The sequence below is a fragment of the Tympanuchus pallidicinctus genome, unplaced genomic scaffold (genome assembly GCF_026119805.1).
Source record: "Tympanuchus pallidicinctus isolate F22 unplaced genomic scaffold, pur_lepc_1.0 scaffold20, whole genome shotgun sequence".
Lineage (NCBI taxonomy): Eukaryota > Metazoa > Chordata > Aves > Galliformes > Phasianidae > Tympanuchus > Tympanuchus pallidicinctus.
Genome location: NW_026294722.1, coordinates 307,388 through 335,051, shown reverse-complemented (window position 1 = coordinate 335,051; position 27,664 = coordinate 307,388). Strand labels below are relative to the sequence as shown.

Genomic DNA, 27,664 nt, shown 5'->3' with positions numbered 1-27,664 from the left:
GCAGAGTGACAGAGAAAGGAGTTGGCATGGAATTGGTGTGGATTGCTGTATGCTGGGGTTGCCAAATCAGCTAGAGAGCAGTCGCAGCCACCAGAGGCTGGTTTCTGTTGGCTTGCTATGCAGCTGCGGCCCTGCAGGGAGCAAGGCCACAACGTGGGTGGTTTCACATGGTGGCAAGGGATCAGGGGCAAAAGAAGCTGCAGACTGGAAACTGAACATTAGTGGTAGTAGTGAAAAGGAGATGCAAATGGAAAAAAAATGTTTCTGATGGCAAACTAAAAATCTAAACATTTTACTAGCAGCACGGATTTCCTGATGTGTGGCTATTCTTATGCAGTTCACCAGGTGACAACTTTTCCATGTTAATAGTTTGGATGTCACCATCTGCTTGCTATGACTGTGTGCCATAGTGTACACCTTTGCTTCAGACCTGGGGAGGTCATGGGTTTGTGTCTCATCTGCAGTGTGTTTGTGTAGATTTGTCACCATGGTCAGCCTAAACTTGAGTATCGGAGAGGTAACGTTAAGAGTGCCGGAACATGATTCACACATCAGCATAGAGCTCTGTAGCCTCCAAAATTAACCCAACTCATTCCGTGGCTCTTACCAGTTCTCAAGCCATAAGTAGTTCTCAAGCCGTTAAGTAGTAACTTAACCTGGCCCTAAAATGGTTTCTAATAGAGAAGACCGAGCAATAAAAACGCATGTAGCGATAAGAAACATATGCATCATTAAGAGTAATCACTTGGTGTTGCTCTTCTTTGTTAATACTACATGAAGATAAGGAAATACATAAGTTGTTTACTTAGTCAGTGTCTCCTTTAAGGAGGCATTGCTGTAAACAGCTGAGTAGGAGCAGAGCTAGTTGTGTAGTGAAGAAACAAAATTTTTCCTCTTTGAAATGAAATAATTTCAGTAATGGTAATTATATCAGTATCCTGTGTTACTCATCAATCAGAGGCAGTGCCTCCCTCCTAGGACAAGGCTGAAATTTAGAATCTGAATAGTTGTAGCTTCTATACTGTGGGAAGGAAGGAAAGATGGGTAAGGTGGAAAGGATAGGGCAAGATGTAGAGGAGACTGTAACATGTCCTAACTGCTCAGTTTTCTGCTCTGAAAGAAGTACTAGAGCAGTTGCTGTCTTGTGTATGGCAGTGATGGCCATGGTTTTTCATTTTATGAAGAAGTCATCATGGTGCCAGTGCTGTAGTCTCGTGCGTAGGCTGTCTCTTTCTAAATTTGGCCCTGCAGGAAAGGGACTGTCTTTGACGCACTCAATAAAATAATAAGGAAAGTTCTGTTTTATTTTCCTTTGGTATAGGGTCTTAAGGCTGTTAGTCTATTTTTGAAAACATATTGTCAGTGGAGAATTATTAAGAATTGAGTCACTTAACTTTATATACTATTCCTTTCCATTCTCAATTGTGAATATGCTTTTCTCAGTGGCAACATATTTCTGTGCTTCTGCATGGGAAATCAGTTTGGCTGGTTCTGTAAGTTTGCTCAGTGAATTCTAAACTATCTCCTTCTCAAGATGAAATAGTACAAATGAAAAGAAAAAAAAAGTGCATCTCATTCCACTGTCTAGTAGTGATTGGGATAGAATGGGTAATAGGAAGGTATTGATTGGAAATTTTACTAGAAGGTCCAATTTATGGATTTATAATTTCATTTGAAGTCAGTGGGGAAAATACATGCTAACTAATGCTGAGTTCGATTCCACAGGCTCTATGCTTTTGGATGCCCATCACAGTAGAGTCAAAGCTCTTAAATATATTCCAGTAGAGAATATGGGCCCAAAATGGCCACTTAAATCAGAGGACTGTCCTCTATGAATGTACGCAAGCACTTAAGAGATACTTAGTCCTCAAATTGCATTCTCCACTGCGGAGAGTTTCCTAACAGCCTGCATGGAACCTAAGATCTACCTTACAAAATGCTAAAAGTTGCAAAATCTGCTCAGCATTGCAGGAAGAAGGTGGAGGAGATTAAAAGCATTACTGGTGTAATTACCTCCTTGTAATAATGGAGGATTGAGTAACTGAAAATCTGATCTCAGGACAGAACCCTTTTTGCACTTTCAGAGTGGAAGGCAGTCCCTCACTGAAATCGTTCTACCCTAGGAAACATTGCATCCTCATCCCAATATATTCTGATTCACAGTATATAACCTTGTCAAAGTACGTAAGTTTAGCTAGCTGCACTAGCATTAAGAAATGATCTGCCAAAGCTCTGTCTAGAAAGAAAAGGACCATCTACAAAGGACCATCTATACATGGAAGCTTCAGCTATCAGTGATGCTGTGACAAAAGATGCATATGGAAAGCGTGCAGAATAAATGCACATGCGCTCTTTTTACTGTTTCTGATATTTTTTGGCCTTCGTGGTTTTTCAGAATGTGTTTAAGGCTAACATGTGGCAGAAGCACATAGAGGTGGCTTCTAAAGGGCAATTTACCACTGGATGGCACTGTAGTCCATAGTGCTCATGGTAATCACCGTTCTGAAAGAATGTTCTAATGGTAAGAATTTTCTGTCAAGCAGTAACTAACAGGGAAATAGTTACTGAAAATACATTTTATGGCCAATTCTAATAAAACAAAGTTGCACTTGCAGAGTTAACTCTATTTTTGAAGCATTAGGTATTAGGAAGTCTGTTCAAGTCTTGCCAGATTGCTTAGCTTTCTAAATATAAGTTTAAAAATGCAATTGATGCTGTTATGTGGTACTCAGGTACAGTGTGCTCTTTCCTAGAATGAAAAATGCTATGGCATGTTTTTTGATTATAGAGTATTTTATCCCAGGCTTTTACTTGCTGTTTTATAATTTATGCCATATTGATATTAATAAGAGAATAAAGCTTTCAGCAATCTTTCTTCAAACAATTCTTTCTTTTTCTTTACAGTAGAGATAGCAAATCTGAGTTTGGAGTCACCTTTACTTCAGTATTTTAGAGCTGCAGAATGAGTGAGTATTTAAGTCTGGCCTTATTGCAGACCTCTCATTTTAAAAGCATAAATATTTTTCACCTCAAATAGAAGATGCAAGCGTTCAAGGAAATGTTCATCCAAAGCTGTGACTGCTGTTTGTACATATGCAAGGAAACATTAACTTAAGTCTGAGTTATTGATAGATGGCTATTTTAATGTTGAGACCCTTGTGTAACTGATATCACTATTACTATAGCATGGCATTCAGTGCAAGCAAGCCAGTTGCAAATTTACCTAAGTTTGTTATGATGTCTTGCAGTCTGTACTGAGGTAATTCCTGCCAGTATACTTAGTCTGAAGATAAGTGAATTATATAAATGAACCTCTGACTAGACTTGAGGCTGTATACAGAAAAGGAAAGTGTTTGGAAGCAATACTGACCTAGCCTCACCTCCTGTGCCACCTGCTGCTGGTTTCTGTGGTTTACTACCCCTTCAATTGTTCCAGCCCAATGATTTGTGCAGCTGCACTCAGAAATGAATCTGGAAACTCATTTACTTAAATAAATAAAAAATAAAAAAATAAAAAATAATAATAATTTAAAAAAACCTGCCAGGTTTTCTTCTGGCTTAGTTTCAAGGCAGATCAGGCCTCCAGTGCAATGAACTGTGTGGCTGCACAAACTATTTCTTCTATAACAACAGAGTTCATTAATGCTGGAGGAGGAAGATCACCAAAGACAAGCAATAACACCTCAAGCCACTGCTGCCACTAAATACGTCATCTTGAGACACAACTAAATCTATTATTTCAGTGTTTCATAGTAAATTATGATTTAAATTAAGGTCATATTTTAAATGATTCTGATTGGGCATAATTTTGTATGCCATCTCCTTATGGCTTATGGATATAGTTTGGGCTCTGATGAGTGTAGATAAACAATTCTGAGAACAGCTCAGAGTAGAGCTTTATGCTTTTTATCTGGGAGTAGAATTCTTGAGACCCTTCCAGTTTCAGATAAACTGCCAGTGAAGAAAAGTAATGATATGAAAATAAGGTTATGTCCGTTTTAACAAGTATTTTGTAACAAGGGGTTTGTTTTTGTACTGCCCTCTAGAAAACAGTTGTTTCTGCAGGTATATCTTACTACTTTGGTAGTGTGCAATTTCTTTATTCTTCCTGGTCATCATTTTTATACTGAAGGAAGCCCTTCTAGCAGATTTAAATCCCTTTTTTGTAACTGGTAAAGTAGGTGGAATTTTAACCAACCAAGTTTATTCTGGTTTCTATGAAAAATGCTGTCTGTGAAAACATAAAAGTACTCACAAAATGTCAACGTTCACTCCTATCTGCATGCAGATCAATACAAACGGGTCACAGTAACCTCTTAGAGAGCAGGTCTGCATGACAACTAGAACTAATATGTGTCTAAGATTCTGAAAAAAAAACCAACAACAACCACCAGCAAACACCACCACCAGCAACAATGAGAAGTCTTTATCTATGGAGCATCTGCTCCCAGCAAGGCAATTTATATGAGATGGATCTGGATGATCTTGTTTCAAGATGACTTCTTTTAACTTTTCATTGTAAGAAAGGTTAACTTTCATAATACAGACAAAATTTTAATGTAGTATGTATTCTGCATTGCTTGTTTCACTTTGTTTCCTTGTCAAATAACTGTCTTACTAGGACAAATGCTTTTGACCGTCAGAAATGTAGGATAAGTTCTCAATAGTGTGTGTAATTACCACCACTGTGTGCAGTAAGCAGTGCACGTATGTACCTTGGGGCAGCACGTGCAGAATCTATTAAATAAGAAGCTGAAGAGGCATTTCTTCACTGTGTGGTGGTATGAATGACGCAGGTGCTGAAGTGACACGGGAAGGTGGTGCAGCACACACCTGCCAATACATTACTTGGCAGCTACAAATAATGAAACAGGTGTCGTGAAACTCGAAATGACCCTGGTGTTATAGTTGCCTGTGAAAATCGGAAGATAGCTGTGTGTAATGCCTTGTGTGGTGTGCTCAGCCTGAGTTCAGCTGAGAACTAAACAGTAAAACAATTAACAAAACCCCTAAAATGGGTCTGGCCTTAGATCAATAATATTGGTCAGGTTCAGTGTAGCCCATGATTTGAGTTCAGCAGCCAGGTAGTCTAATCAGGAGCCAGAATAAGGCTGATTTGCAAGACGTAGCTTTAATTTTAAAATCTTCAATGAAATGGCAAAGTTAAATATCAAATATTTATATTTGTCTTTTGACTTTGGCTCCTTTGGCCTGGTAATTGAAAACTGAAACATGAAGAGGTCAAATACGAAGTAGATTGCAAAGACTTGGGTTTTCTGGATTTGTTTCCTTCTAAAGGCATTCCATTTGCTACCAATTTCAATTCTGTATGTGAGATTAGATTTAGCAAAACTTTCAATTGTGTAGAGCATACTCAGACTTAAGATTTGCCTACTGGGTCTGCATAATTAGTGAAAATTCTGAAAATTAAGTTGTCTGTTTAAAATGTTACACAGAATACATACCAATTTTTTTCATCTGTCATGTTCTTCTGTTATATATGGTGATAGTGTACTGCTAAACATCATATCTAAATATAGTATTTAATAAATAAGAAGTTGGAAAGATTAATCCTTTCTCCTCCACCCAAAGGATCAAGCAGTTAACACTGTAATCATATTCCTCTGGGTCGGATCTTTTGCTGATGAGCTCTAGCTCAGTAAAAACCTAAAGTACAAGGGACCAAAATCTGACACAAATATAAATCTGAATCATTGTAAACCATTTTTGAAAACTTTTATCATCCAACAAAACCCGAACTCCTAAGTGCTTGACAATGAATCTTTACCACGGCTGTTTGGAACATCTCTTTATAGTTTGGTAAAGGCATACAGTGTAATGTCACAGTTAGGATGTGGCCACATCACCCAGAGCAGCCTCATAAATGGTTGTCTGTGTGCAGAGCTGCAGTCACTGACCATGAAGTCATTTTTAGCCTATGCCAAATGCATTTGGTTAAATTGCTATGAAGGTTAAAGGTAGCTCCTAGCACTGAATTTTGGAGGTTGAGTCTAGTCTCTTTTAGTTTTCTTTTCTGCATTCTTGTAGATCGGAGTAGACCTTTAGCAAGAAATTAGTGACAAAACCCCTTAAGGACTTAATAAAAAACAGTGCATAGTGGCAGTCCACATACACTGCTCGATTAGTCAGGATTACTGAAATGAAGAGAGGAGGTGGGAATGATCATGAACATGCAGCTAGGTTTATTTTAGTCGCATTATTTGCAAACCTGACAACTGAGACAGGAACTCCACAGGAACACAGGTTATTGTCAGCTCTTTTGGAATTTGAAGGATATGTTAAATGATTACCAAAATTATGATAGCTTGGAAGTCTTAAAATTTCTGGTATGCATGTGCAGACATCGTTTTTGCTATCTGCCATCTAGAAATCCCTGATAATGTTGCAAAGCTACAAGTATCTGATTTATATTTTGTAGGGTTCGTGTATAGTACTGTATGTTTGTTGTATCAATTTCAATTCTGTCTCCAAAGCTTTGTGCACAGAAAGGGAGGTAGCTGGGAAAAGTGATGTGGCAGTGGGGGTGCAGACTCCCACCTGTGTGGTGGGGATCTCACGGGCTGCTTCCAAGACTACGTAAAGCAGTTATCACTGAGGCCCATTCAGTGCTGAGTCATAATCAAGAAATCCTATGGTGTTGGGTCTTATTAATGTTACTTACTAGAAGACTTCTGTGTCTTAGGCTGCTGTATAACACTTGCTTATCTGTCTTATACATCCCATACTAACACAGTAATGTTGTGATTTAGAAGAACGTTGGTTTCCAGCTGACAGGGTACAGAAAAGATGTCCTTTTTTTCCTCAATGGGATTTTATGCTTACATGTCTGATTTAACTCTGATAGTATTACTTCTGATTTATTAAAAAATAACAGCAAGTAAAGATCTATTTTCCCAAAGGAAAAGAATGACAAGATGAAGAGGGAAGTAACACTTAATTAGGTCCACTGAATGTGTGCTTTGCTACGGAAATTTAGGCTCGTGTGGGTTGCATTAAGCAAAAGATGTACTCACAGGAAGAGCCAAATGACGCTGTGGGGTCACGTTAGCTGGCTACTTGTTGAACAAAACAGAAAATGAAAACTTCTTTGTCATATGAGCATTTGCTTGACATAGCATCCACCTCAAGGTGCGTAAGAAACTGGTTTACTGACAAGTTGAAAATTAGGAGATATAGTGAAGAAATTCTAAAACTACGTTTTAATGAATTTATAGAAATGTATTAGTGCTGCTTAAATCTCTTACAGATTTTGCTGAGAGTTTTGTTTTCTCTCTCTATATATATGTACGCACACATATCAGGAGAACATATATCTATACACTCTACAACATGTATGTTATTCATTAAATAAACTTGCAAACATTTTTTTTTTTCAGCAGTAAAAAACTGAGAAATAACAAGGAGATGTGAAATAGATGCCAAAAGAGTTTCTCAATATGATTATTTCCAAAATACAAATATTCAGAATAAACTCTTTGTTAAGAAATTTGTGATTGATTATTAATTATACGTTTTGATTACAGATAATTTTTACTGCTTAATGATGAAGGCAAGTAGTTTCTTTTTAATATATTTTTAATCAACCTGTGATTTACATGATGGAATTGAAAAGCATTCGTGTTTCCTTATAGTAGGCACATCTTACCTGCATATTCAACTTTGAGTTCATAAGAGTTCATATGGCAGTTTAGAGCTAGGTACACTGAGTTGTGTTTCAAGGGTGCTGTTAATCTGCATTGACAGAGATTAAGTGAGGACAGCTGACTGCTCATTGAGGTGTCTAGTTAATTGTACACAAGTCAGTAGTATGAATTTCCACTTTCTAATAATAAGTGGCAGGTTTCTGATTATCTTTTCCCATAACATACCATTTGTGACAATTTGCTGCTAATTTTAATGAAAATGGAACTGTCTCTTATTATAGTTTAGGAGACTTTAACCATTATTTCCACACAGCACTAATTAACTTATTTAAATGAAAGCACCATGAAATCCAGAAGGCATGCAAATAAAATTCATTTTGAGAGGTATTTGTATGACAGTGCATGACTTTCTGAGAGTCATCAAAATCACATGAAACCTTCCTTTTTTTAGATAAAATTTGAGAGGCACTATTTTAGAGTTGGTTTCAGGGCTGTTCTAGCTGGGTTTTTTTCTTTTTTTTAATCTGTAAGGGACTTCTGTAATGAAACAAAAAAGTTTGCTTTTGTTACAGAAGGCATTCTCTAGTGCTAGAACATCATGTTTTATGAGGTGAAAAATATCAGTTGCCAGAGCACGGCTCTGATTGCTGAAAAAGTGTATTTACAAAAAAAAAAAGAAGAATTGAAGTGTTTTTGAGTGAAGAAACATGTAGATCTATGAAGTACATTCCAGCATGCAATATTTCAGAGAATCACAAAACTGTTGCTCAAGATTTCCATACCCAAAATTGAGGCATATAGGTAAGCTTGTAAGGGGAGTGATTGAGTACTGAGAACTTCTTTGACAAACACTAGACAAACATTCTTTGTCTAAAAGTAGTGTTAAAAGAGAAATGTTCTGAGAAATGTACTTGTTCTGTGGACATGTAGTAGTTCTTATAAAAAGTTTCTAGAATCAGAATGGAATTTCTAATCAGATTAAAAGAACGTGAGAGAGCCTCCCATTCTGGCAAATGAAGAATTCCAGTAGTTAGTACCACGACTCACAACAGGAGCCAACTTTTGTCTTCTGTCTTAGAGAAGACCCTTATAAAAACCACTGTTTGACATTTGACTGCCTGTAAGTTCTTGTGTTCTGGTCCTTTTTGGAAAAAAATTGGAAGGTCCACAGTTTGTTCCAGACCAGAATGCAGCCACATGCTTGAAGTTCAGGATTTTTCTCAAGTAGTTTTTTACTGTCCAGTCTCAAGTGTACAAATAATATTTTAAATACAATGGCTTTTATTGCTTTTAGCCTTTGAATACCATTCATCTTGGTTTCACTCTGCCTTTTCTGGGACATGTGCACATCATGTTTGTGCTACATCTGTTACCCAGATGAACAATGCCATGAGATGCATGACTCACCTAATGGCTTGAAATTCTGGCATCACGCTATTGGTTACAATTGGTGGGGCTGTATACTCTCAAAACCAAAAAATGTGTGTTTGAACAATAAAATGTTTGGGGCTCGTTTGCCTGCGTTTAGGTTTGCACATTGCGCACATATTGACCCCAATTAAATTACAAAGAAGAGAAGCTCCATTAAATAAGTTATTAAAACTACCTCAGAACTTGTCAAGTGAATGACTGTACAAACAGCGGAGCTGTTTCTTAGGTATTAGAGAAAATCCAGGGTGTTCCCAGTCAAAATCCAGTTGAGATAAGATAAGAATTGTTCATTGGAGCCTCAAAGCCTAAAAGATTGTGGAAAATACTAAATTGAGTAAGTTTTGTGAATTAGGAATTTTTCACTTCTGTGAAGCAGTTTATATCATTGTAAAGCCAGGCATGGGAGAACTATGTCTATGTAAGACTGAAAACAGTAGCTGCCTAAGTTGTGGGTAAATAATAATAAAACTCTGGTAAAGCAGAAATAGCCTAATATCCACTCATCTACTGTCTTTATCAATACAAGGCAAAACATGCTCAGTTCCACCCATTACTAAGCCACCCTCCTCTTCTCCCTTCGCAAGCTGTAGCCCATGATTTTCTGAAATAGTTTCACTTGATTCAACATCCATTTGCTGTGTAAGTAGTAGTGCTGTGACAGCAATGTGATGCTATGTGGAAGAGGATCCTCATAAAAAAATTCTCCGTCTCAGAGGAATAGATAAATTATTCCCTTGAGGACACACTTTTAAAATGGGATCTTTTCTTTGCCCTGCACTTTCAAGGTAGCAAACTCAGTTATGTTCCCCCATGAAAGCTGTCCTGGTAGCCCTACTGGTTCAAATACATGGTTTGAGATGCAAAATTAGCAGAATATCTGTTACAAATTAAGAAAAATCTGTGGCTACTTTGATAATAGTTTTTAATGCTCAAACTGAGAGGAGTCAGTAAGAGGAATTTACAAAGGAAATGGAAAAGAACGTTATGATTATGGTTTTAATGTTGTGAGAAGTGGGAAGTTCGTGTTTCACAACTGATTTTAACTTTGTCTATTTGAGGTAATATAAAACTGAAAGTAGATCTTTTGTTCCACGTTGGCCATTGTGATCAGCTCTTCAGTAGCTGGGAGAACGTGAGCAGAGCTGAGCAGAGCTGAGCATTGTGGTGCTAAGCACTGCTGTGCTCGACACATGAACAACTGGAAAAGTTGCTGGGTGAACCACTGGGGATATCGTTGCCTGTTATCAGAAAAGGTGCAAATCCAGCTCGCAGCTCGAGGGCTGTGCTGGGACAAGGCAGGATGGTATTTTAGCAGTACTGAATTTTGTAATTGCTAATTGGCAGTTAAATATGCTTATATTGCTACTGCTAATTAGCAAGCTACAGGGATAATGAGAAAATTAAGATATACGAGAGATTTATTAGACACTGGCACTCCAGTTAAAACTCTCCATGGAACAGATAACTGTACTTTGAGCAGGGCATATTTTCCATGCAGAATAGGCATGCTATTGTCCCTGTTTGTCTAATTTCACCCTAAGTAGTTCCAGATTTCAATAAAACATTGTTTGTGAAGATTTTTCTCTACATATGTCTCTAATGACTGGGTATATTCATCTGGAGATGGATTTGAATTCTCTGCTTACTAATGCCGTGAGTCTGATGGTCATGACCCAGGCCAAAAGAAAATGGTGAAATTGGCTTCCGGAATGAATGTGCAATGTAATGTGCATGATTCTAGTTTAGTTTCAAACCACTGGAGGCTGTATGTAGCTCATTCCCAGGATGTTCCTCCTGTTATGAATTGAACAAGAATATAGTCCTTAAAGAGCCACTGAGATTCAGAGAGCTGTCTGGTGGTGTTTGCTGAGCAACCTCAAATTCCACTGTCTGATCGAAACTCAGCATTTTCTGTACAGAGCTCAAGAACTTCAACAAACAGGATAGTGGTAGATGAATTTAGAAAAAGATTTTCTTGAAGGGATAACTTCGGTATTAAATTTTGAAGGAAGATTCTGTTTTCCAAAAACAGTTTCATGTCAGATTACTGTAAGATTTGGGAGATTTCTCATATAAACTTCCAGGAGTCAATGGCTAGAATGATATGGCTCAGTGTCACTGACTGCAACTCTCAAGTCAAGAAGTTAAGACTGATGCTATTCAAATTCTCATGAGGGCCCTAGTCTTGGAGCTTCTAAGCTAATAACCCACTCTGTATGCTTCTGTGGAAGATTCTGTAGCAATAACTTGAAATCAGCTGATATTTTGCTAAGGTGCTTTTGAGAATTAGCGCTCAGGTTTCTAACAGATGGTGCCAGTCTGCTCCATGTTCTTTGTGTCCTCAAACTTTTTCAGATACAGTTTTTAATATCTATGAAGTATTTTTGTAGTACATCAGATCTCTTACTGTGCTCCCTACTCTTCTGCCAGTCTTACCCCTGCAGTTTCAATAAGAATTTGATGTGAACTGCTTTCTCTGTGGGACACCCTCAGCTGTACAAATCCTCAGTTTTATTACTGATTATTGGTGGCTGTGCTGGACTTTCCAAAAATGACAGTGTCACACAGCAGTATCTGATTCAGTCTCACCTGTAGATAACAGGTTAAAATCTGGCTTATAGTAGAGATGACAGAAATTTTGACATGTGGCAGTCACTCAGTTATGTGCAATGACAATTTTAATTCTTGCTATCAACATATTTCTTAATCTTAATATCTTTTCTATATGTGCTTAGCAGTATTTCAGAAATTCATTTTTTCCTCAGCGCATTGATTGTGATGTGACTATGAAGAGAGTGAAGCGTTTGGTTTTCTGCTAATTGGCCCCATCTCCTCGTCTTAACCCACTTTCCCAGCTACTGTGATAAGTTTTTACTTGTTGCTGTTTTTTTCCATCTTAAAGCTTTTGTCCCAGTGCCAGAACATTATGTTCCTGGTTAGAGCCATGACGTCAAATGGTATCTGGCTCCAGGCCAAGGAATGCTGCTGGGAAGGAGTGAATGAATGAATGGATTTTTCAATTCACATTGTAGTTGCCTCTTTCAGAGCCAGGAATCTTCTTGTAATACTCAGTCAACTGGCTAATGTAAATGTTATCAGTATTCCTTATTAGAACTAGAAGGAATTTCAGAGAGGATTTAAGACTGGTGATGGTCACTATAGCTATAATGGAAGAAAGATATGAGTCAGTGCATGCTGCCCACTAAATGTAGTAGGAAAAAGAACCCCATGCCTGCAGTAGTTACTATGCAATGATCAGATACTGAAAGGGATGAAATATGTGTGCTTACATAGTTTGCGTTTCTATAACAAATAATCCATCCTTAACTCAGCATGGCAGTACACTTCTTTTATCTGTACATTTGCCAAGCTGAGGGTTCACAATTACAATTCAATTTGGAATTTACTCCTGTAAATTCAGAAATTTGCAGGTGCTGATAATGTTTTGTTCCTGGGTTTTCACTCTGCTTTTTTAATGAAAATCTTTTCTCGAAACATCTTTTTCAACAGTAGGCTAATGTTCAGTTTACTGCCTGTTCATTTTCATGATACGCTTATTAACAAATCAGCATGATAGGAACAGCTGCTATGACATACCTTCAGTTTAATTGCACAGAGTTCTTTAATAGCATGATGTACTGAAAATGTAAATTGAACGTTTAGAACAACCACAGTTTTGGCAGGAGAACCAGGCAGGCTCTTGATTTTATAAGGAATAAACCGATACACATACAGAAGATACACAGGTGAATTATGTGAAGGATCAGCAGTCAAACAGCTGCCAAAGAGAAAGTGGTGGCATGGTTACACCAGCTGGATTCCATTACAGGGCTTCTGGTGTATAAAGCCAGGAACTCACGTTTTAAAATGAATTTTGCTAATTGCTGCTACTTCTGGTTGAATGTAAAAATACACTTTTAAGTTTTCCACCTGGTAGAAAACGGATATAATAACCCTAACTATTTTGGCATCCAGAAAATGGGCAATATATTCTTTAAATAGCACCACCCTGTTATAGCAAAATACCTGGGTTCTTAGATGTATTTACTAGCTCACATGTCTTACTTACTGCTTAAAGTGGCCAATACAGTTTTGATACCAGTTGAACGATATATGCTTAGCTTTGACTATTCTTTTGAAATCGGTGGGACTGCTTGCAATATTAAAATATGCATTTAAGCATTTTTCAGCATTGATATGATAAAGTCTGGGTTTCAATACAGCTATTTGAAAAACTGTAGCCATTCTCTACCAAATCCTTGTGATTAGTCTGGGTTGGGCAAGAGGAAGAAGAAATTTGTTGATTGTCCTTTTTCATAGTTTTTTTTTCTGATTTGGAAAAGAAAAACTGAGTAATGAAGACAATGGCAATGATGCCCAGGTCATCTGGATTTTCTTTTGAAAATTATTAAGCAGGACTGGTGTGGATTGCTCTTCTGTCTTGATCCAATATGATTATCTGAGTGTGAGTCTTGCATAAACTTTATCATCACTGATTCACCACCACCTTTATTGGGTGAAACTGTGTGTACTATAAACGTTGTACCATAAATATTAGAGAATTATAACCTCAGGGACTGTTCTCTTCAGGACAGCTTGGAGAGAAGGAATCCTTAAGCCTTTCAGACAATTGGAGTTTGGTGTAGAACTGGGTACAGAGAAAAAACGAGAGCAGCAAGCAGTCAGCATATGAAATAGATGTGTGAGCAGTAGCAGTAGTTTCCAGCCTTTTGTGAAGAAACCAGCTGCAAACAAGGAAAAACTATTAAGTATATCCTCTTTGACTACAGTGTAAAGCTGTGAATTTACATGGGCTGTGACAAATACAGCTGTGATGTCAGTGAATGTGCCCTTAGCAGCCCCTGGGGAGTCCTCAGCAACCACGTCTCAGGTCATGCTCAGCAGGACCATGAGTAACTGAGCTGATGATGTTGGGGTCCATGGAGCTCTTGCAGTCAGACTGATCTGTAAGGATGTCTTTCATTTTTAATTGTTGAACCTGTAGGCTGGGTATATTTTGCAACTTATTGTGAGTGGACAGGAGTGTGATGAGGTGGTGTCATGTGGGAAGTAGTCACTGCAGATGGATTATAGAGCAGAGGAGAATGTTGCAGGTTTTGCTGAGATATCAGGCTTGGAAGCAGTAAGCTTTTAAGAAATATAGATAAATAAGAAATACCAATAAGCCATGGAGCCAAAGGTACCTCTAGCATGACTGAACAATCTGGGTGCTTTGAACTAAAGCAGTACAGTGAAACATAATAGCTGTCCTTCCAGAGAGAAACAGCTCTAATCAGTAAAGGCCACTGTACAGATTTATCTGTTTTTGTGGGTCTCTCCTAGCGCATCTTCCGTACCTCTTCACACGTCTCACCTCTTAATATAAGCCTCCAGGGGTCTGTAGCATGGACCAGGTCTGAGGCTGTAGTGCTGCCGTGCTCTTTTTCTTAGAAACTGTAACAGATCCATTTCTTTCCCTACAGAAGTAAAGGACACAGTAATGGGTGTGGGAACTCAGCAATGGGTGGACTTCTGCACATTTTATTTGGATTAATTCTCCTGAATGTCCATGCTGCTAGCCCAGCCAGTTCAAACTGTATTGATCATCAGAACTAAGCACAATATGGTGACACTTATGGTGTCTTATATGGTGACACTTTTGAATCCAGACCGTGTCGCCAGACGTACGTACAAGGAGGTAAACAATGACAAGAAGTTCACAGAACTTCTTTGAACCTCCCCAGAAAAATCCTGTTTTATTCACAGCAGAGGTTCAGAGCAGCTCGTGTTTTAATTGAACCACTTCACTCATCCCTAAATGAAAACAGTTGCAAACAGTGTCCGATGTACATAGCCTCAGGCACTGCAAAACAATCAAATGAAAAGACTTTTCTTTGTTTTATTTATTTACTTGAAGCTAAAGAAAAATGCCAAAATTCTGCCCTTGAACAAATCACGGCTTTTCACATACTTTACCCCAGGCAACAGTTACTTTTTTTCCCTAACCTAAGAGTTGTTTTTGTTTATATTTATGTCTCTGTATTTTTGTATATCTTATTTGTTTACTTTTTCTGCTTCTTAAAATTGTCTCTTCTCTTTAGAAGTGGGAGAGAAGGAAAGAAGTTGAGGTGAAACCACAACATGTTTTCATTTTCTTATAACAAACAGCTCTTTTTTTCACAAGCTTCTGCAGGCACTAAATACCAAATATGGCTTGAGACAATAAATTATAATATCCTTTTGAGAAGAGCTGGGAAAAAAACAAATGTGTTTGTAACATGTAAGAAAAAGAGAAATAGCTCGTTTATATTTAACTCTATGTTGTCTCATAATTTATTTTTATAAAGGTAATAATGATAATTATCCTTGTGCTGATCGCTTTCAATTTGCCAAAGTCCTTACATATCTGAATAAGTAATATTTCTTCTGTTCAAATTTTTTATTGTGTAAAAGTAGCAGACGCCCCATGCAAGTTAAGGCTGGCATTTTCACAACTGTCCTGTGTTGGTCTTCACTGGTGACATTGTGTGGAAGTTTATAAGCAAGTTCAATCTTAAGCAGAACAGTTACGCTAGCCAGTGTCAGAGAAGTCACCTGGAGGAAAGAGATGAAGTTTCACTTATCCCAGATATCAACGAAGGCTGAATTACCTATAATAACAATTATCCAGGAAGGTTCACTTTCATGCTTCGATGCAGCATAAAGAGAAATTCATTTATATTATCCCAAGGCAAGGTTCCACAGTAATGAAATTATGTAAGGGGACCTTAGCATACTGGAAACAACTCTTCTTCAGTTTGATACATAATTCTCTATGTCAGAATCTTAGCATTAGACACCTCAAGTCAAGGTTAGATGTAGTTTTATAGGTCCTCCCTAGGACACTGGAATTCTAAAACAACAGTTAAATGAGCCTGGTTCCAGTGCCTCTTTGTTCTGCTAGGACCCAGCCAGAGTCCAAGGAGTGCAATATCTGCAGCAATTTATTTTCTCTGCCTTCAATTCCATCAGTGCATCCTTGTTTCAACTGCCTCCCAGACATACTTCCCTCCTGGTTCATTCAGCATAACATTCATGTTTTATCAGCAGATGAATCTCAAAGACTTATGTGTTCAAACAAACTATGCAAAAATTAACTAGGCAGGTCCTACATAAAGCTGAAGCATGTTATCCTCTATGTCCTGCTTTAAGAATCTATCTCTACAGAGGAATGTAAATTTGATGTATAATGAAATGGTCAATGAGATAAGGAACAATTCCTACCTTTGAGGCCTACATATCAGGTGAGTTCATAGGTTAACCACTGTAATTTTTGTTCAGTAAACATCTTTGTGTTTGTATGTAACATTTTGGATTTAATAAAATTAAAAGAAATGTTTTAAAAAATTATTCCAGAAAAAAAATGCCCTTATCATCAAGCAGACAGGGACAATGCCAAAGTTACCTTGTAGCAGAAATGTAAAAATTACTCCAAAAATACTGCCTAGTTAGGACATCAGGATTTTTTGAGAAGTAATTGTAGAATCATTAAATGTTTGTGGCTGGAGGGACATCTGAAAGTCAGCTAGTCCAACTCTCCAGCTCAAAGGAAGGCCAATGTAGAGCAAGTTACTCAGAATCCATGGCCATGAAGCTGTTGCTGGTATTGAGACAGCACTGTTGTCTCTGATGATGTGTTGTGTTAGGTCACTTCAGTATTTTAATTATGGAATTGACCTTGTAAGCAAAGCAAAAGGTAATGTACGTTATGCTTCTTTTTGAAAGCACTGTTAGTGATCTTTGGGATTGTCCTTGTCTGTGTAGTGTAAAATGTTTGAATGGTAGTGTTTTGTTTGGCTTCTTTTCAGACTTTTTCTACTTGCTTTTCCACTTCTCTCAGTGAAATACTCGATTGGTAATTCCACGAACAGGTTTTTTACCATCTCTCAGGAAGTAGAAATGTCTTTCTGTCCGTTAAGAAGGGAACAGAAGTGGTCTTAGTGCTCATGATTTACTTACCTTACTGAATCAGTTCTGCATAGACACATCCCATAAGAGGATGAGACTTGGAAGCTCAGGTAAACCATTTCCTCTTGGATACACTGTGGCACTGCTACCTTTTCAGTTACCATTTCTGCTGTCCTCTCCAGCAGTTGGGATAGCGGGTGATGTGCAGTGGATTGTATTGAGGACAGGAGGAAGCTGTGCTAAGCACATTCCAATGAGCCCTGTTTGTTGCCAGAGTGCAGAAAGCCCGACTCCTACCCAGGCCATCTGTACAAGAAATGATCTCTTCTAGCAGCAGAGGTTTTCTGAAAATGTTAAGGACTTTCCATAGTTCTCATGTAGGTTATACTTGGAGTGGAAATGTTACTTGGGTAACAGTTCATATACATTTAAGAGACCAGATTTGTTCTCTCTTGTTCAGTCACTCTGGAGTCTTTTCTCATAAAATTTCTGCTGGAAAAATGGAACAAAATTTGATCCATTATATTTAATGGTAAAGGTGGTAGACAATTACTGCTTCTAGAAGCAAATTCTTGATGTCTTTATCTTAGTACAGCAGATCTCTCCCATCTTAGTATCATGCTTTGAGGAACAGGGGATGCAAATAGAGTACACAAATTTGCATGAGCCTTTGATGACAGCTTAGGTCTACATTACTGTATACTTTTTTTTCCCTTAATTATAGCACACAGAAGGATTCAGACAATAATAGTATAACTATAAATTTTAAAATCTCCTGAGATGGAAATTTCAGAATTCAGATTAATATTTAGATTTTTATCTTGAGTATATGCATTTGTGTTACCAAGTCGTGAAGTGAGAACTTATGAGTGATTTTGGATGAACTGCCTTACATTTCTTGTAACAGCTGTTGACGTATCTTTTCACCATTAGTATTAATTATTTTTACAGTGAAAAATGACATCTTCTAGAGCCCATGTCTTTTTGACTCTGCCACCCAATAGCATACTTTATTACTACCCGCTGTATTCTCTCCATGTCTTAGCACCTGTTCCATAATTATTTTATCTTTCTGATACAAACTCTTCTCCAGCGATACCAATTTCCACACCAACGTAGTAACATTGTCCACAAGTAGGAATTGTAATAGAAAATTGTCGCTTGGAAAAAGTATTTATTTAAAGTCTAGATTATTATATCTGTATTGGTGAATACCTTGTTCAGACTTTGCTGATATCTCACTTTTGGAACTTTCTAATTTCATGTTCAGAGTTTCTTTGATGTAGCACTGTGAAGGCCTAAGGAAAAAAAAATAAGAAAGAAGTGGTTGCAATTCAAACTGCTACCTGTTAGTATCTGTTATGTCATAGAAGCACAAAATGTTTGCCCTTAAGTGGTTAAAAATTTCGGATGATATTATACATAAATGAGAACTTTATATGCTTGAACCATAAGGCTGAATTGTAGCACAACCTCTCAGTTCTTTCTCGTGCCCGGTACTGCTTTCAAATGCAAAATTTTGCTCCATGTTATGCCAGAAAATGTGCCCAGTGTATCCAAGCGAAGAGATCATCTAATCTTTATGGGATAATTAGATGGTTCCCTAGAATATGTACTTCAAATAGCTGTGTGGAGTGGGATATCAGAGTTATTGCTAGATTGCTAGACCTCTGTTTCTCTCAGATGCTCATTAATGGAACATGGATTTTTTGAGAAAATAGACAAACTCATTTGTCCTTATCAGCACATGTCCAAAATAAGGGCTGTCAACTGCCAAACCTGACAAGTCCTGAACATACCGTACCCAAGAAGTTCAGTCACAATGCTATGAGGTTGTTTACTTTGCTTTTCTCTCTGTAGAGCTATGCAGGTGTGTCCCTTTTGGGAAGATTAGAAGGGTGGGAGTTGAGAGGGAGGGAATGTTTAAGAAGCAGGACGATAATGAGCATTGTGCTACGTTGGGAAAATTGGTCTGAGCCCCAGGACAGGATAATTTTAAAAAGCATGGTAAAGATCCTCAGAGCTGGGAAGAATAATTGAGTACTTTATAGCTTGGTGCAAGTGTAAGCATATTCACTGACAGGGTTAAAATACCAATATTTAGAATTAAGATGTGTAATATTTTTGGGACTTGCAACCTACCTAGCCTTGAAATAGTTAAAAACGGAGATCCATCTCAAAATAGATGAGAGCTGGCAGTATTATAGACTGTGTTTTTAGATTGCATTCCAGTTTTACGAAAGGCAGGCTGTGTGCCTATTTCATTTTCACCCAATTTCATTTTGCTGTATTGACACGTGAACTTTTGTTTTTGTTGACATGCAATCATTTGTTTTTTTCATGACTTCAGGATATCAACCTTGTCTTTATTTGAGAGCAATGGAGGTGCTGGTTGTAAGGGACCTTTACTGATAAACTTCTTCAGCCTCTTGCTTGGGAAGAAGTTTACTTCTCTGCAAAACTCAGAGCTTTAGGAAATCCGTGTCCTGCTGAAAATGCTGAACTGTTTGTCAGTGGTTGATGAAAGCAATCGTGGTCTCAGATACACCTGATAAAGTGAACCTTTGTGACTAGAACTAATGAGACTATACCTGCCTAAGCTGTACTTTTAGCTGCTTTGGAGTGCCAAGATTTCAGTATGAAAATGAGTCTGAAGCACAACACTCATAGCATCCTGAAATCTTACTGCATTTCTGAGACTCATTTCACACCTCTGAAAAGAACAGGAGCTCTGGGAGTATTTTGTATTCCGCTCTTGTGGCGAACAGCAGGGATGCAGGTTTCACTGCGGGATCGCAGAGCAGTGTGGGCAGCCTGCCGGCATCCAGCGGCAGAGAACCGTGGGACTGTCGGCTGCTTGTCCCACAGCCTCCAGCAGGAGCAGCGCGTCACTCATTCCACAGGCTGTTTAGTTAAATCTGCTTTAGTCAGAGTATATCACATTAGTTTGACTGCTAAGTTTACTTTTAGAATAAATTCAAGAAAAATTGACTTTGCTTTCCTTGGTTGCAACAGCAAATGCATTAGGCATCCTAATGTGGTGGTACATGGGCCATCACAAGGCTGAGCACATGCAAAATGACAGTTTCCATTTGTATTCTGTACTGTGAATGTGTGCATTTATGACACAATTTTTATTGCCATGGGTGAATCGGCGATGAAAATATTGTTCTACATTTCTAGGACAGGTTTTTTTCCAGTTCATAAATGTATGCAATGGAAGTAATGATTCTGAATAAAATCAAGGTGCTAAACAAACTGTTCAGGTCAAGGTAAGTAAGATGATCTAGCTATGGCAGTCAAAAGTCATTTTTCAGTTGATCTCCCTCTTAGTGCTTGATCAATACTTCACCCAACAGAGGAAAACTGCAGTGTAAGGACATAAGGCAGTGCCAGTGTGTATGACCTTCTGGTTAAGATATGGTTTTGAAGGGTAAACTCTGCTTTTTCCAGGCTAGGCATTGGACGTCTAAATTGTTTACCTTCCTTAAAAGCACTTGAAATGAAGCACAGTTTTCAGCCCTCCTGTGACATAAAAAAAAAAAAAAAGAAAAAAAAAAGATAAAAAATAATCTTTAGATCTCCACTAGTTTTACTGATTTTTTTATTTGCTGAAGCAAAACAATCAAATATTTGCGTCTATTTTTCCAAGCACATACAAATTAACTTGCTTTGGTCATTTAATGTCCTTTCAGTTTGTCACTTTATGCCTGTTCAGTAGGGGTTCCTGACAGCTTTTTCTACTGCATATTACCAGAGCAGATCCATTTAGAATTTAACTTGAGCTTTATTCTCTCAGGACTGAGCTTGCAGGCCACAGTACAAGTGTTTAACTTTGTAGGGTAATCCCACTGGCAGTCATTGTTTATGTTATGTCACATATGCTTATGTCTGACCAGCTGCTGGATTTTTGAACAGGGTTTCAGTTTTATTGAGCTTTAAATGGCTGCGCAGCTTGTAAATCTTTGTACGTGTAGGCACATCAGTATGAATCTGTATATAATCACCAGCAGGGCTTATGTAGTGGAGAAATATAGGAAAAATTACCTGCTGTAAATATACCATTAGCTAAATTTCAATCTTTTTAAAACTGTTCAGTTGAAAGAGTGCCAGATCGAACTTTCATGTTGCTGGAACAAAGTAAATGCATACTGCAAAGTACAGGATGAAAATGTGTAAGGAATGTTGACAGTTTGCAACTGCATTAATTTAATGCAACTGTAGGCAGTATTCAATGTCATGACTGAACACAAAGAAAAACAAAATTGTGTCTGGTGAAAACATCTGGATTCAAGTTTTGGTGCCAGTAAGTTCTTTCCCCACTGGTAAGAAAGATTGTAAAACTACATTCCTTTGGGGTTGTGTGATTCATAGGAATGTTCTTCAGCGTGCTTCTTCTAAATACATAGCTCAAGGTCACTAGCTGGCAATGGCAGTGTTCTGGGACTGAATCAGAGAGATGTCAAGGGGCTCTGTCCTCAGTTATGCTGAGTTTGCAACAGGCAGGTAGGGGAGAATTAGGCTTAGTTCGCTGGAACTGCTAGAATCTGGAACAGTGCTGGATGTGACTCAGAGCATTTAGTTGGGGACTCTTGCATAGGGATTGTATATTAAACTGTTTTGTTCTGGGAAGCTACTCTGTGATTCATTCTACCTCTGATGGTACTTCTACTGTTCTGCCACCTATCAGTATGCCCCAGAACTCCGTAATGTGTTATCAACTACTGGTTGGTTGGTTCCTTCTATAGTGATTCTGGTCCTTAGCTGCTTCTGGAAACTCGTCCTAGTTGCTGTTTGCTCTCTTGTTATTCTGGAGGTACTGTGAACATGAACATTTTGACACCACTAGCTGCAGAAAGCACTATTGTCTGTCTTTCCCTGCCCATGCTCCGCAGAACATGAGCTGTTCTGAACATTTTCTGTGAATAAAGCAGAATTTTTCCGGGGAGATTCAAGGAAGTTCTGTTAATTTTTTGTCATTGTTTACCTCCTTGTAGTTATGTGAGGCCTCACCAGAGCAAAGTAGAGGGACAGGATCACCTCCCTCATCCTGCTGGCCACGCTTCTTTTGATGCAGCCCAGGATGCAGTTGGCTTTCTGGGCTGCAAGGGCACATTACTGGCTCATGCCCAGCTTGCCATCCACCCGTACCCCTAGGTCCGTTCTGACAGGGCTGTGCTCAACACTTTCATCCCCCAATTTGAACTGGCAGTGGAGGTTGTCTCAACCCAGGTGCACTTAGCTTTGCTGAACCTCATGAGATTCACCTGGGCCCACTGCTCAAGCCTGTTGAGGTCGCTCTGGACCCCATCACACCCCTAATTAAGGAAGATGTGGTACGCAAGATCACATGATGAGGAAATGTCCCACAGGGAGGTACAGACAGATGTACATACATGTACAAATGTGCTACATGTGCAGACAATTCTGCGACCAGGACTATGAAGACTTGAGTACTAGATGTAGGTTCAGCTTGCGTGTTAGAACCTGATATGTAGAGCGCCTGTACAGAATTCAGAAGTTAACTGCGGGAATTTGAATTGAAATGGAATAAGTGGACACAGGAAAAAGCCAGCTTAACTGCACGTTAGCTGAATTCACAAGCTTCTGATGGAAGTGGTGGCCCTGTGATCCACTGCATTCCTCGCAAGTGGAAAATTCCTGTTTTGTGTGTGGGAAGGAATTTGTCTTGAGTCACAGAGGTAGGAATATGGAATGTAGAGACATGACAGCGAAAGATAATATAGAGTGGGGTCTTAGTACAGGGAAATGGGAAACTATGAGGGTAGAGAAGGGTGCAGTTCTTTGCCCTGTGAAAATTTTAGAATGTGACTTAAAAAGTTAGTAAGTTAGTACCTCAGTGCTGAACTAGAGCTTTTTGATGTATTATTTTCTTCCTTTCTTTAAAATGGTTTGTTTCTTCCTTAGTTATTTGCCAAAAATTCCCACCTCTATTCAAGCAAGGTATGTGCTAAAAGTTTGAGGTCTACAGATCAAGTTTTGAATAATGTCCATTCATCATTGATTGCTGTGCAGTCTTAATGTCGAGCATAGCCAGACCCTCACACTCTGCATTTTCTTCTCTGGTGCAGACTGTCACTCTAGGGGGTGAATTGCTTTATGTGTTGCAGGAGATCTGAAAGTGTCCAAAAGCTCATGAAGGCATCTTAAACAACAAAGTCAATGAGCTGTACGTGGCAGGACTAGTGAGTGTTCTTTCATTGAACTGTGAGCAAACAGGGAAAAATGTGATGGTGGTGTACTTCTAAAATTTTATTTTGAAAATGAGAAAATACAGAGTAGGAATCCAGTGCCAGATATATTGCCTGCAGTTATTTCTAGGAAAAGAGATCCAAGCAGTTTGTCAGCACTGAGACAGAGGTTCTTATTCAGAATAAACTCCCACTACAACCACTCATCTTTAGCAATGGCTTGAACCTGCTTTCCCTGGGCTGTGCTGCAATTTGCTTTAGCTGACGCTAAGTCCAATATGCTCTGTTCCCAGACCCAAACTTTACAACAGTTAGAGCTGTATCAGGATAACTGCAGGAACTCAAGCCAGTGCAACACAATTTTAGGTCATGTTTACACTAAGTGCATTGATCTTACTCAGCTGTAAACGCAACTGAGATCCTAATTCAGACAAGCCCTGAGGTTATGTGTACACTCAAAGGTACATGTACTGGCGTGATTAACCTGCTTTTAAACAATAGCAACGATGGAATGACAGCACAAACTTTACCATGTTGTCTAAATCCACTCGGAACTTGGTGGATGTATGCAAATAGCTAGTTGTATTGAATTTGCTGCCTCTACTTCCCCCGTGCTATTGCTAACTCATGTTGTAAGTGTACATAGGCTGCTCTGAAAGTAATGCTTCCTATTTATTTCTTTGGAAACTACAACAGCTACATGGTGCGTAATTTGATAGAGCAAATTGTCAGCTGCAAAACACTGTTTTTCAACACCACCATCACCATTAGCTGTGCATTTTCAGCAGCAGTGAGCAAGAGTCTACATGCCACACTCATAAGCATCTGCACCAGTGGAGTGGTCACCACTGTCAGCGTCACCACTGCTGAAATGCACCAGCCAGCACCTCACTGCCAATATCTACTGTTTGGTGTCCGAATACTTTCAGCAAGCAATGTCAACAGGTGTAAATTTTTTCCTTTGATTTGCTCCATAAGCACTTCCATGTCAGACACCACTCTGTCAGACTGCCCCTCTGCTGCCAGCTGTCACACAGCAACAAGATGTAACGGGACATTGGTGGGCAGGTTCAGCCCTACTGCCACACCACCAACACCCGCCTCTGACTTTGTGAGCCAAGGTCAGAATATAGAAAGCATTACTTTAAGAGCAGCCCTCCTATCTTTGACTGCAGTTAGAAATTCTGGTTAGTTACTATGTTACAGAAAATAGAGGATTGACTGGAAAGAAAAACAAATAATGCAACTTGTCTTTGCAATACTTCCAATAGTGTGATCTGGAACTCAAAACTACATGAAGCCTTCACATAAGGTTTCCTGTTTGCTAGGGAGTGTGTTTTTGACATCCTTTCAAGTCAGAGACTAGGTATAGGCTCTCATAATGACCCCGGTGGAAGAGCTACTTATCAAGTGTTTTTTTGCTCTGGTTTTGAATTAGAACAATGGAAGGAAACATTAGATTGCTCATTCTGATGAAAAACTTTTCTGCCCTACAAGGCATGTGCCTTTATAATTGTCTCTTCTCTCTGTCTCAGATATAAAGAGTGTGTCCTGGATTCAACCATTCTCATTTTTTAATTAATGACAATGTTGTGATCTGATTGCAAACTTGCCCATTCCAATTTTTCATTCTGTAAGTAAGGATTCTTCACAGAATAAATAGAAAATGGCTCCCGAAGAGCAACTCAGCATTCTTAACAATTGCCTGAGCAGCTTCTTTGGATGTAGCTTATCAGGTCTAATCCAACTGGTAGCAATTGCCTCAATAGTAATCTTCATTAAATCACTATTTTGTAAACTACAAAATGAAACATTTCTGTTCCTAAAGGCCAAAGGAAACAGTATTCTTATTCTAGGCATAGATTGAAAAAAAGATCAGAGAATTCAGAGAGAGCTAAGAAATAAACTAGGATGTTCCACAATGTAGCTTTTAAGGAGAAATCTGAAGGGATTGGTTATTTCATGTTCACAAAAACCAGATCTGGTCACTGTAAGACGTAATGAGCAATACGAATCAATATCTAGATCTGAAGTCAGACAATTTCAGAAACAATAAGCAATAAGAAACATTGTAAGTAGTTCAAAAAATTACCAAGCATTTTATTGGATTTTTCACCTACACAGTTCTGGAAATATCTGTCTAAAATATTATGTTCATCTGTAATTACAGTTATTGATATAGAAATTAATTCAAAGGAATTCAGTAACTTATTTTATGTAGAGAATTGGTTTAAACAACTGCTATGTGCCCTTTTGACATGTTTGTATGCTCAAAGATAACTAGGTGTTCCTTTAAGTGCAGTCTTGTTGCACAGACTGATGTAGCGTATTACATCTCATCCTGTGCCAAGAATAAGAAGAGGGCTCCAATCTTCCTTGCACCTTTTCACAGTGCTAAAGCAAGACTGAAAACAAAATGAAAAGTTAGAGCAATGCACAAACAGAAGTTTGACAAAGGATATCAACCTCTTGTTTTCTGTTTGTATGTACCACTCCTTATCAGTGAAGAAGGAAGCAGGCTTTAGTCACTTCATTCAATTGACAGCTACACTGAACTGGTGATTGACTTATTTCTGGATCCTGAAGGAATCCTTCATTCTTTAATGTGTGTGACCTTCCACATTTGAGTGAGCCGCAGCTGTTCTTGCCTACTGTAACTGCTGATGAGCTACAGTAATTCCTGAACTCTCCACACATTTTCCTTCCATCGCACTTTGCACCTACAATGTCACCAGATTGTTCTGTGGCATCACTCACCTGTGGGGTTTTAACGCACACCTGGCTTCCAGTAGACCTGTGACAGTCACATATGTAATGACAGCTTGCTTTCTAAAGAAGGAGCTGAATTTGTGCAGAATTCATCCCTGCTCATTTCCATCATATGAACAGTTTGCATGCAGTACAGTAGTCTGCTCAGCAGCTTCTATTTGGTGTGAGCAGAGATTTTGTGACTGGTTGTCTGTAAATTCCTGTTTGTGGCATTACCTGCCATTGAATTTGCTGTACTCTTTCCAGTTCTTCTCACAGCATTTTTTTCTTTTCTTTCTTTGTTTCCCCCCAAATTTAAATTCCATTTCACAGTAATGTACTTCTGCCAATACCAGAGGCATGTCATCAGTAGCTCAAAATGCAATTTCCTTTTCAGATACTATTGCTTATTTATTGTTATTACTAATTAGGAATATGGATTTTTGACCATACTTTACTGTGGACCAAGGTAAAGACAACAATACATATATTTAAAAGGGCAAAAAACATATGAAAAATATGAAAATTACCTAGCATACAGCATCAGATATCTCTGATAGTGTTTTATTTCTTCTTCCAGGCAGACTCTGTTTCTTGTCTTCTTGCTTTCACGTGTCTGCAGAAAGGGTTGAGTGAAACAGTTAGATCCAACATTTGTATTTAGCACAGTAAATCATGCAGCTCAGTTTCTTTGCCATCATTATTTCTTTGGACCAAATTTATCCTCAGTACATGCCCTCTGATTCAAACCAGAAATTAATTCAGTCCAACTTTTTTTAAAGAAAAAATATTCAAGTTGGGTGGAACTGAAACTGTAACTAGAATCAGCCTGAAACAAAAAAAATAAAAGGATAAACTCCCCTTAGAGGACCTGACCTTAGACATATCCTATCCACATAAAAAAGAAAAAATGGCATAATCTGTTGTCTCTTATGACTGGAATATGTGGTGCCATAGTGAAACTGCAAAGTAATTCCCAGTGAATAAACATAATCACCAAACAACTGAGAACTGTAGTTGCATGATTACAATTGTTTCATAACTGGAAATAATTGTTATTCAGGGGATGTAGACCCTACAGGGTCATATAGAAGTTATGACACATTTGAGTCTATTTATTCATTCACAACTGGAGCAGACCTGGTAGCATCTGCTACAAGCATGGATTATCCTGCTCCTCCATGCTTCCTGTGATGCACAGAACAAAGGCTGATATTCAACAGCTGGCTGGCACTGTGGCTGACTCTGTGACTTTTCTTTCATTCTTCTAAATGCATTCTTCCCAACGTTTTATATCTGGGAATGGAATACATCTTTGATCAGAGAACCACAGAATCACAGAATGGCCAGGGTTGGAAGGGACCTCAAGAATCATGAATCTCCAACCACCCTGCCACATGCAGGGCCACCAACCTCCACGTTAAATGCTAAACCAGGCTGCAAAGAACTCATTCAGTACCTCAGCCTTCTCTTCGTCTGTTGAAGCCAGTTCTCCTTCTACATTTACCAAAGGAGGTTCACTCGCTGTGGCCTGTCTCTTCTGGGCAGTGTACCTGTGGAAAGTCTTCCTATTGTTTTTCATGTCCCTCGCCAAGTTCAGTTCCGCCTGCACCTTGGCTTTCCTGATCCCACATCTGCAAGTCTGGATGTATTTGAGATACA

General features: G+C 38.6%; 1 long non-coding RNA gene across 1 annotated transcript in view; it reads left to right on the top strand.

Annotated features, from left to right (window-relative positions):
* The window catches only part of LOC128080994 (uncharacterized), a 129,294-nt gene that overhangs the window by 4,429 nt on the left and 97,201 nt on the right, over nt 1-27,664 (top strand). The window contains exon 2 of the long non-coding RNA XR_008206939.1: nt 2,905-2,966. This is a non-coding gene — a long non-coding RNA (uncharacterized LOC128080994). The remainder of the gene's footprint in view (nt 1-2,904; nt 2,967-27,664) is intronic.